Genomic DNA, 12925 nt, shown 5'->3' with positions numbered 1-12925 from the left:
TCCCTAAAACTTATAGACACTTTTTGGAATTATCTTTCTCAACATTTGCGCATTGTGCATATCCATTTTTTATGTATACTTTTTTCTACAATATAAACTTCAGCTTTCACTTTCCCATCATCTCGTAAACAAAGAAGGAGACAAAAGGAAAACAGATCACAACAAAATGAAAATTTTAGATGTATGGAAAGAATTTAAAGCAATAAAAAAATATAAGTAAATAAAATTTATTAACTGCACGAATGAACACAAAAATTTTGCTACCAAGTTTGGGAAATTCCAATAGATCAACCCTATTAGCTACATATTTTTTTAGAAAGAGATTTTTCTACACATGTTTAAATAAATGGATATGCATTCTTGAAACATGTTAAAGATGCAAATTAACTATGGATACAGACTTTTTAAAGAGAATAACATTAAATTCTCATGTGAACGTGCAGTGGTATACTTACCCGAGTCGACCAAGCCATTATTTACCCATTTACATAAAGTTGACCTAACGATCATAGATGATTTTAAAGTGTTTTATCTTGCGTAATGGGCTATATTTTTGTAAGGAATGAGTTATGGATTGGGAGTCAACACTCAGTTAAAAATCCCCTGCCTTCTCTTTTCCCAACGATTGCCGTACTTGATATATAAAAACTAAAAAGAGTTTACAGTCCCTAAAACTTATAAACAATTTTTGGAGTTATCTCTCTCTACTTTTGTGCATTGTGCATATCCATTTTAGATGTATACTTTTTTCTTAAATATAAACTTCAGTTTTCACTTTCCCATCATCTCGTAAACAAAAAAGGAGATAAAAGGCAAATAGATCAACAAAATGAAAATTTTAGATGAATAGAAAGAATTTAAAGCAATAAAAAATGTAAGTAAATAAAATTTATTAACTCCATGATTGAACACAAAACATTTTCCATACAGGTTTGGGAAATTCCACTAGATCAATCCTATTTGCTCTGTATTTTTTTAGAAAGAGACTTTTCTACACATGTTTAAATAAATGGATATGGACTCTTGAAACATGTTAAAGATACAAATGACCTATGGATCAAAACCTTTTAAAGAGAATAACATTAAATTCTCAAGTGAACGTGCGGCGTGATATTTACCCGAGCCAAACAAGCCATTATTTTACCCATTTACATAAAGCTGACCTAACGATCATAGATGATTTTTAAGTGATTTATCATGCGTAACGGGCCTTTTTGAAAGGAATAAGTTATGAATTGGGAGTCAACACACAGTTAAAAATTCCCCGCCTCCCCCTTTTCCTAACGATTGCTGAACTTGATATATAAAAACTAAAAAGTGTTTACAATCCCAAAAATGGTAAAAACTTTTTGGAATTATCTCCCTCTACATTTGTGCATTGTGCATATCCATTTTAGATGTATACTTTTTTCTTACATATAGAATTGAGTTTCACTTTCCCATCCTCTCGTAAACATAAAAAGATATAAAAGGCAAATAGATCACAACAAAATGAAAATTTTAGATTTTATGTATTTAAAGAATTTAAATCAATAAAAAAATTTAAGTAAATAAAATTTATTCACTCACCACCAATGAACACAAAAAAGTTTCTATCCAAGTTTGGGAAATTCCACTAGATCAACCCTATTAGCTCGGTATTTTTTTAGAAAGAGATTTTTCTACACATCTTTAAATAAATGGATATACATTCTTGAAACATGTTAAAGATGGAAATAGCAATGGATCCAAACCTTTTAAAGAGAATAAGATTAAATTCTCAAGTGAACGTGCGGTGGGATATTTACCCGAGTCAAACAAGCCATTATTTTACCCATTTCCTTAAAGTTGGCCTAACGATCATAGATGATTTTAAAGTGATTTATCATGCGTAATGGGCTTTATTTTTGTATGGAATGAGTTATGAATTGGGATTCAACACTCAGTTAAAAATCCCCCGCCTCTCCTTTTTCCCAACGAATGCCGAACTTCATATATAAAAACTAAAAAGAGTTTACAATCCCTAAAAATTATGTACCGTTTTTGGAATTATCTCTCTCTACATTTGGGCATTTTTCATATCCATTTTAGATCTATACTTTTTTCTTAAATATAAACTTGAGTTTTCACTTTCCCGTCAACTTGTAAACAAAAAAAGAGATAAAAGGCAACAAGATCGAAACAAAATGAAAATTTTAGAGTTTATGTAGGGAAAGAATTTAAAAGCAATAAGAATTGTGAGTAAATAAAATTTAATCACTCACCACAAATGAACACAAAATTTTTCTATTCCAGTTTGGGAAATTCCAGTAGATCAACCCTATTAGCTCGGTGTTTTTTTAGAAAGTGATTTTTCAACACATGTTGAAATAAACGGATACACATTCTTGAAATATGTTAAAGATGCAAATGTTCTAAGAATCCAAACCTTTTAAAGAGAATAATATTAAATTCTCAAGTGAACGTGCGGTGGGATATTTACCCGAGTCAAACAAGCCATTATTTTACTCATTTACATAAAGCTGACCTTACGATCATAGATGATTTTAAAGTGATTTATCATGCATCAGGGGCTATATTTTTGTAACGAATGAGTTATGAATTGGGAGTCAACACTCAATTAAAAATCCCCCGCCTCCCCCTTTTCCCAACGATTGCCGAACTTGATATATAGAAACTATAAAGAGTTTACAATCCCTAAAAATTATAAAAACTTTTTGGAATTATCTCTCTCTACATTTTTGCATTGTGCATATGCATTTTGGATGTACACTTTTTTCTTAAACATAAACATGAGTTTTCACTTTCCCATCACCTCGTAAACAAAAAAAGATATAAAAGGCAAATAGATGACAACAAAATGAAAAATTTTACACTTTATGTACGGAAAGAATTTCTAGCAATAAAAAAATGTAAGTAAAAAAAATTTATTCACCCACCACAAATGAACACAAAAATTTTGCAATCCAAGTTTGGGAAATTCCACTAGATCAACCCTATTAGCTCGGTATTGTTTTAGAAAGAGATTTTTCTATTTTTCTACACATGTTTAACTAAATGGTATGCATTCTTGAAACATGTTAAAAATGGAAATGACTAATGGATCCAAACCTTTTAAAGAGTATAACATTAAATTCTCAAGTGAATGTGCGGTGGGATATTTACCCGAGACAAACAAGTCATTGTTTTACCCATTTCCATAAAGCTGACCTAACGTTCATAGTTGATTTTAAAGTTATTTATAATGCGTAACGGGCTATATTTTTGTGAGGAATGAGGTATGATTTGGGATTCAACACTCAGTTGAAATCCCCCGCCTCCCCCTTTTCCCAACAATTGCCGAACTTGATATATAAAAACTAAAAAGAGTTTACAATCCCTAAAAATTATGAACACTTTTTGGAATTATCTCTCTCTACATTTGTGCATGTTCATATCCATTTTAGATCTATACTGTTTTCATAAATATAACTTGAGTTTTCACTATCCCATCATCTCGTAAACATAAAAAGAGATAAAAGGCAAATAGATCGAAACAAAATGAAAAATTTAGTGTTTATGCAGGGAAAGAATTTCAAGTTACAAAAAAATTTGAGTAAATAAAATTTATTCACTCACCACAAATGAACACAAAACTTTGGTATCCATGTTTGGGTAATTCCATTAGATCAACCCTAATAGCTCAGTATTTTTTTAGATAGTGATTTTTCTACACATGTTTAAATAAATTGATACGCAATCTTGAAAAATGTCAAAGATGCAAATGACCTAAAGATCCAAAACATTTAAAGAGAATAACATTAAATTCACAAGTGAACGTGCGGTGGGATATTTACCCGAGTCAAACAAGCCATTATTTTACTCTTTTACATAAAGCTGACCTAACAATCATAGATGATTTTAAAGTGATTTATCATGCGTTACGTGACAAATTTTTGAAGGGAATGAGTTGTGAATTGGGAGTCAACGCTCAGTTAAAAATCCCCCACCTCCCCCTTTTCCCAACGGTAGCCGAACATGATATATAAAAACTAAAAAGAGTTGACAATCCCCAAAATTACAAACTATTTTTGGAATTATCTATCTCAAGATTTGCGCATTGTGTATATCCATTTTAGATAGATACTTTGTCTAAAATATAAACTTGACTTTCACTTGCCCATCATCTCGTAAATAAAAAAAGAGAAAAAAGGCAAATAGATCACAACAAAATGAATATTTTAGAGTTTAAGTATGGAAAGAATTTCAAGCAATAAAAAATGTAATTAAATAAAATTCATTCACTCACCACAAATGAACACAAAAAATTTTCTATCCAAGTTTGGGAAATTCCACTAGATCTACCCTATTAGCTCGGTATGTTTTTTGAAAGTGATTATTCAACACATGTTTAAATAAACGGATACGCATTCTTGAAACATGTTAAAGATGCAAATGACCTAAGGATCCAAACCTTTTAAAGAGAATAACATTAAATTCTCAAGTGAACGTGCGGTGGGATATTTACCCGAGTCAAACAAGCCTTTATTTTACTCATTTACATAAAGCTGACCTTACGATCATAGATGATTTAAAAGTGATTTATCATGTGTCACAGGCATTATTTTTGTAAGGAATGAGTTATCAATTGGAAGTCAACACTACGTTAAAAATACCCCACCTCCCCCTTTTCCAACGATTGCTGAACTTGATCTATAGAAACGATAAAGAGTTTCCAATCCCTAAAAATTATAAACACTTTTGGAATTATCTCTCTCTACATTTGTGCTTTGTGCATATCCATTTTGGATGTACACTTTTTTCTTCAATATAAACTTGAGGTTTCACTTTCCCATCATCTCGTAAACAATAAAAGAGATAAACGGCAAATAGATCGAAACAAAATGAAAAATTTAATGTTTATGTAGGGAAAGAATTTCAAGTTACAAAGAAATTTGAGTAAATAAAATTTATTCACTAACCACAAATGAACCTAAAATTTTGGTATCTATGTTTGGGAAATTCCAGTAGATCAACCCTAATAGCTCGGTATTTTTTTAGATAGTGATTTTTCTTCACATGTTTAAATAAATTGATACGCATTCTTGAAACATGTCAATGATGCAAATGACCTAAGGATCCAAACCTTTTAAAGAGAATAACATTAAATTCACAAGTGAACGTGCGGTTGGATATTTACCCGAGTCAAACAACCCATTATTTTACTCATTTACATAAAGCTGACCTAATGATCATAGATGATTTTGAAGTGATTTAGCATGCGTCACAGGCTATATTTTTGTAAGGAATGAGTTATGAATTGGGAGTCAACGCTCAATTAAAAATCCCCACTTCCCCCTTTTCCCAACGATTGCCGAACATGATATAGAAAAACTAAAAAGAGTTTACAATCCCTAAAAATTATAAACACTTTCTGGAATTATCTCTCTCAACATTTGTGCATTGTGCATATCCGTTTTAGATGTAAACTATTTTCTAAAATAAAAACTTGAGTTTCACTTTCCCATCGTCTCGAAAAATAAAAAAGAGATAAAAGGCAAATAGATCACAACAAAATGAAAATTTTAGAGTTTAAGTATGGAAAGAATTTCAAGCAATAAAAAAATATAAGTAAATAAAATTCATTCACTCTCCACAAATGAACACAAAAATTTTTCTATCCAAGTTATGGAAATTCCTCTAGATCAACCCTATTAGCTCGGTATTTTTTTAGAAAGTGATTTTTCAACACATGTTTAATTAAATGGATACGCATTCTTGAAACATGTTAAAGATGCAAATGACCTAAGGATCCAAACCTTTTAAAGAGAATAACATTAAATTCTCAAGTGAACGTGCGGTGGGATATTTACCCGAATCAAACAAGCCATTATTTTACTCATTTATTTAAAGCTGACCTTACGATCATAGATGATTTTAAAGTGATTTATCTTGCGTCACGGGCTATATTTTTGTAAGGAATGAGTTATGAATTTGGAGTCAACACTCAGTTAAAAATCCCCCGCCTCCCCCTTTTCCCAACGATTGCCGAACTTGATGTATAGAAACTATAAAGAGTTTACAAACCCTAAAAATTATAAACACTTTTTGGAATTATCTCTCTCTACATTAGTGCATTGTGCATATCCATTTTGGATGTATACTTTTTTCTTAAGTAGAAACATGAGTTTTCACTTTCCCATCATCTCGTAAACAAAAAAAGATATAGAAGGCAAATAGATGACAACAAAATGAAAATTTTAGAGTTTATGTATGGAAAAAATTTAAAGAAAAAAGAAAATGTTAGTAAATAAAATTTATTCACTTACCAAAGATGAACACAAAAATTTTTCTATCCAATTTTTGGAAATTCCACTAGATCAACCCCATTAGCTCGGTATTGTTTTAGAAAGAGATTTTTCTACACATGTTTAAATAAATGGATATGCATTCTTTAAACATGTTAAAGATGGAAATAGCAATGGATCCAAAGCTTTTAAAGAGAATAACATTAAATTCTCAAGTCAACGTGGGGTGGGATATTTACCAGAGTCAAACAAGTCATTATTTTACCCATTTCTATAAAGTTGACCTAACGATCATTGATGATTTTAAAGTTATTTATCGTGCGTAACGAGCTATATTTTTTGAAGGAATGAGGTATGAATAGGGATTCAACACTCAGTTAAAATCCCCCGTCCCCCTTTTCCCAACGATTGCCGAACTTGATATATAAAAACTAAAAAGTGTTTAAAATCCCTAAAAATTATGAACAATTTTTGGAATTATCTCCTTCTACATTTGTGCATTGTGCATATCCATTTTAGATCTATACTTTTTTCTTAAATAAAACTTTATTTTTCATTTTCCCATCTTCTTGTAAACAAAAAAGAGATAAAAGGCAAATAGATCAAAACAAAATGAAAATTTTAGAGTTTATGTAGGAAAAGAATTTAAAGCAACAAAAAAATGTGAGTAAATAAAATTAATTCACTCACCACAAATGAATCCAAATTTTTGGTATCCATGTTTGGGAAATTCCACTAGATCAACCCTAATAGCTCAGTATTGTTATAGATAGTGATTTTTCTTCACATGTTTAAATAATTTGATACGCATTCGTGAAACATGTCAATGATGCAAATGACCTAAGGATCCAAACCTTTTAAAGAGAATAACAATAAATTCATAAGTGAACGTGCGGTGGGATATATACCCGAGTCAAACAAGCCATTATTTTACTCATTTACATAAAGCTGACCTAACGATCATAGATGATTTTGAAGTGATTTAGCATGCGTCACGGGCTATATTTTTGTAAGGAATGAGTTATGAATTGGGAGTCAACGCTCAATTAAAAATCCCCCACTTCCCCCTTTTCCCAACGATTGCCGAACATGATATAGAAAAACTAAAAAGAGTTTACAATCCCTAAAAATTATAAACACTTTCCAGAATTTTCTCTCTCAACATTTGTGCATTGTGCATATCAATTTTAGAAGTAAACTTTTTTCTCAAATATAAACATGAGTTTCACTTTCCCATCGTCTCGAAAATTAAAAAAGAGATAAAAGGCAAATAGATCACAACAAAATGAAAATTTTAGAGTTTAAGTATGGAAAGAATTTCAAGCAATAAAAAAATGTAAGTAAATAAAATTCATTCACTCACCACAAATGAACACAAAAATTCTTCTATCCAAGTTTGGGAAATTCCTCTAGATCAACCCTATTAGCTCGGTATTTTTTTAGAAAGTGATTTTTCAACACATGTTTAATTAAATGGATACGCATTCTTGAAACATGTTAAAGATGCAAATGCCTAAGGATCCAAAAGTTTTAAAGAGAATAACATTAAATTCTCAAGTGAACGTGCGGTGGGATATTTACCCGAGTTAAACAAGCCATTATTTTACTCATTTACTTAAAGCTGACCTTAAAATCATAGATGATTTTAAAGTGATTTATCTTGCGTCATGGGCTACATTTTTTTAAGGAATGAGTTATGAATTTGGAGTCAACACTCAGTTAAAAATCCCCCGCCTCCCCCTTTTCCCAACAATTGCCGAACTTGATATATAGAAACTATAAAGAGTTTACAAACCCTAAAAATTATAAACACTTTTTGGAATTATCTCTCTCTACATTAGTGCATTGTGCATATCCATTTTGGATGTATACTTTTTTCTTAAGTATAAACATGAGTTTTCACTTTCCCATCATCTTGTAAACAAAAAAAGATATAAAAGGCAAATAGGTGACAACAAAATGAAAATTTTAGAGTTTATGTATGGAAAGAATTTAAAGCAAAAAATAATGTAAGTAAATAAAATTTATTCACTCACCACAAATGAACACAAAAATGTTTCTATCCAAGTTTTGGAAATTTCACTAGATCAACCCTATTAGCTCGGTATTGTTTTAGAAAGAGATTTTTCTACACATGTTTAAATAAATGGATATGAATTCTTGAAACATGTTAAAGATGGAAATAGCAATGGATCCAAACCTTTTAAAGAGAATAACATTAAATTCTCAAGTGAACGTGGGGTGGGATATTTACCGGAATCAAATAAGCCATTATTTTACCCATTTCCATAAAGCTGACCTAACAATCATAGATGATTTTAAAGTTATTTATCATGCGTAACGAGCTATATTTTTGTAAGGAATGAGGTATGAATTGGGAGTCAACACTCAGTTAAAATCCCCTGCCTCCCCCTTTTCCCAACGATTGCCGAACTTGATATATAAAAACTAAAAAGAGTTTACAATCATTAAAAATTATGAACACTTTATGGAATTATCTCTCTCTACATTTGTGCATTGTGCATATCCATTTTAGAGCTATACTTTTTTCTTGAATATAAACTTGAGTTTTCACTTTCCCATAATCTCGTAAACAAAAAATGAGATAAAAGGCAAATAGATCGAAACAAAATGAAAATTTTAGAGTTTATGTAGGGAAAGAATTTAAAGCAACACAAAAATGTGAGTAAATAAAATTTATTCACTCACAAGAAATGAACACAAAATTTTGGTATCTATGTTTGGGAAATTCCACTAGATCAACCCTAATAGCTCGGTATTTTTTTAGATAGTGATTTTTCTACACATGTTTAAATAAATTGATACGCATTCTTGAAACATGTTAAAGATGCAAATGACCTAAGGATCCAAACATTTTAAAGAAAATAACATTAAATTCACATGTGAACGTGCAGTGGGATATTTACCCGAGTCAGACAAGCCATTATTTTACTCATTTACATAAAGCTGACCTAACGATCATAGATGATTTGAAAGTGATTTACCATGCGTCACGGGCTATATTTTTGTAAGGAATAAGTTATAAATTGGGAGTCAACGCTCAGTTAAAAATTCCCCGCCTCCCCCTTTTCCCAACGATTGCCGAACATGATATATAAAAACTAAAAAGAGTTTACACTCCCTAAAAATTATAAACACTTTTTGGAATTATCTCTCTCAACATTTGTGCATTGTGCATATCCATTGTAGATGTATACTTTTTCCTAAAATATAAACTTCAGTGTCACTTTCCCATCATCTCGTAAATAAAAAAAGAGATAAAAGGCAAATAGATCACAACAAAATGAAAAATTTAGAGTTTAACTACGGAAAGAATTTCAAGCAAAAACAAAACGAAAGAATTTCAAGCAAAAACAAAACGTAAGTACAGAAAATTCATTCACTCACCCCAAATGAACACAAAAATTTTGCTATCCAAGTTGGGGAAATTCCACTAGATCAACCCTATTAGCTCAGTATTTTTTTAGAAAGTGATTTTTCAACACATGTTTAAATAAATGGATACGCATTCTTGAAACATGTTAAAGATGAAAATGACCTAAGGATCCAAACCTTTTAAAGAGAATAACATTAAATTCTCAAGTGAACGTGTGGTGGGATATTTACCTAAGTCAAGCAAGCCATTATTTTACTCATTTACATAAAGCTGACCTTACGATCATAGATGATTTTAAAGTAAATTATCATGCGTCACGGGCTATATTTTTGTAAGGAATGAGTTATGAATTGGGAGTCAACACTCAGTTAAAAATCCTCCGCCTCCCCCTTTTCCCAATGATTGTCGAACTTGATATACATAAACTATAAAGAGTTTACAATCCCTAAAAATTATAAAAACTTTTTGGAATTATATCTCTATACATTTGTGCATTGTGCATATCCATTTTGGATGTATAGTTTTTTCCTAAATATAAACATGAGTTTTCACTTTCCCATCATCTCGTCAACAAAAAAAGATATAAAAGGCAAATAGATCACAACAAAATGAAAATTTTATAGTTTATGTATGGAAAGAATTTAAACAAATAAAAAAATTTAAGTAAATAAATTTTATTTTCTCACCACAAATGAACACAAAACTTTTGCTATCCAAGTTTTGGAAATTCCACTAGATCAACCCTATTAGCTCTGTATTGTTTTAGAAAGAGATTTTTCTACACATGTTTAAATAAATGGATATGCATTCTTGTAACTTGTTAAAGTACGAAATGACCAATGGATCCAAACCTTTTAAAGAGAATATCATTAAATTCTCAAGTGAACATGGGGTGGGATATTTACCCGAGTCAAACAAGACATTATTTTACCCATTTACATAAAGCTGACCTAACGATCCTAGATGATTTTTAATTGATTTATCATGCATAACGGGCTTTTTTTTGTATGGAATGAGTTATGAATTGGGAGTCAACACTCAATTAAAAATCCCCCGCCTCCCCCTTTCCCACGATTGACGAACTTGATATATAAAAACTAAAAAGAGTTTACAATCCCTAAAAATTATAAACACTTTTTGAAATTATCTCTCTCTACATTTGTGCATTGTGCATATCCATTTTAGATGTATATTTTTTTCTTAAATATAAACTTGAGTTTTCACTTTCCCATCATCTCGTAAACAAAAAACGAGATAAAAGGCAAATAAATAGAAACAAAATGAAAATTTTAGAGTTTATGTAGGGAAAGAATTTAAAGCAACACAAAAATGTGAGTAAATAAAATTTATTCACTCACAACAAATGAACACAAAATTTTGGTATCTATGTTTGGGAAATTCCACTAGATCAACCCTAATAGCTCGGTATTTTTTTAGATAGTGATTTTTCTACACATGTTTAAATAAATTGATACGCATTCTTGAAACATGTTAAAGATGCAAATGACCTAAGGATCCAAACATTTTAAAGAAAATAACATTAAATTCACATGTGAACATGCGGTGGGATATTTACCCGAGTCAGACAAGCCATTATTTTACTCATTTACATAAAGCTGACCTAACGATCATAGATGATTTTAAAGTGATGTACCATGCGTCACGGGCTATATTTTTGTAAGGAATAAGTTATAAATTGGGAGTCAACGCTCAGTTAAAAATCCCCCGCCTCCCCCTTTTCCCAACGATTGCCGAACATGATATATAAAAACTAAAAAGAGTTTACACTCCCTAAAAATTATAAACACTTTATGGAATTATCTCTCTCTACATTTGTGCATTGTGCATATCCATTTTAGAGCTATACTTTTTTCTTGAATATAAACTTGAGTTTCCACTTTCCCATCATCTCGTAAACATAAAAAGAGATAAAAGGCAAATAGATCGAAACAAAATGAAAAATTTAGTGTTTATGTTGGGAAAGAATTTCAAGTTACAAAAAAATTTGAGTAAATAAAATTTATTCACTCACCACAAATGAACACAAAACTTTGGTATCCATGTTTGGGTAATTCCACTAGATCAACCCTAATAGCTCAGTATTTTTTTAGATAGTGATTTTTCTACACATGTTTAAATAAATTGATACGCAATCTTGAAAAATGTCAAAGATGCAAATGACCTAAAGATCCAAAACTTTTAAAGAGAATAACATTAAATTCACAAGTGAACGTGCGGTGGGATATTTACCCGAGTCAAACAAGCCATTATTTTACTCTTTTACATAAAGCTGACCTAACGATCATAGATGATTTTAAAGTGATTTATCATGCGTTACGTGACAAATTTTTGAAGGGAATGAGTTGTGAATTGGGAGTCAACGCTCAGTTAAAAATCCCCCACCTCCCCCTTTTCCCAACGGTAGCCGAACATGATATATAAAAACTAAAAAGAGTTGACAATCCCCAAAATTACAAACTATTTTTGGAATTATCTCTCTCAAGATTTGCTCATTGTGTATATCCATTTTAGATAGATACTTTGTCTAAAATATAAACTTGAGTTTCACTTGCCCATCATCTCGTAAATAAAAAAAGAGAAAAAAGGCAAATAGATCACAACAAAATGAATATTTTAGAGTTTAAGTATGGAAAGAATTTCAAGCAATAAAAAAATGTAAGTAAATAAAATTCATTCACTCACCACAAATGAACACAAAAAATTTTCTATCCAAGTTTGGGAAATTCCACTAGATCTACCCAATTAGCTCGGTATGTTTTTTGAAAGTGATTATTAAACACATGTTTAAATAAACGGATACGAATTCTTGAAACATGTTAAAGATGCAAATGACCTAAGGATCCAAACCTTTTAAAGAGAATAACATTAAATTCTCAAGTGAACGTGCGGTGGGATATTTACCCGAGTCAAACAAGCCATTATTTTACTCATTTACATAAAGCTGACCTTACGATCATAGATGATTTTAAAGTGATTTATCATGTGTCACAGGCATTATTTTTGTAAGGAATGAGTTATCAATTGGGAGTCAACACTACGTTAAAAATACCCCGCCTCCCCCTTTTCCAACGATTACTGAACTTGATCTATAGAAACTATAAAGAGTTTCCAATCCCTAAAAATTATAAACACTTTTGGAATTATCTCTCTCTACATTTGTGCATTGTGCATATCCATTTTGGATGTACACTTTTTTCTTAAATATAAATTTGAGGTTTCACTTTCCCATCATCTCGTAAAC

The sequence above is a fragment of the Aristolochia californica genome, unplaced genomic scaffold, assembly GCF_029961685.1.
Source record: "Aristolochia californica isolate CCGP_79_NKW_82.1479 unplaced genomic scaffold, dmAriCali1.0.hap1 SCAF_4, whole genome shotgun sequence".
Taxonomy (NCBI): Eukaryota; Viridiplantae; Streptophyta; class Magnoliopsida; order Piperales; family Aristolochiaceae; genus Aristolochia; species Aristolochia californica.
This window is presented reverse-complemented; position numbering follows the sequence as displayed.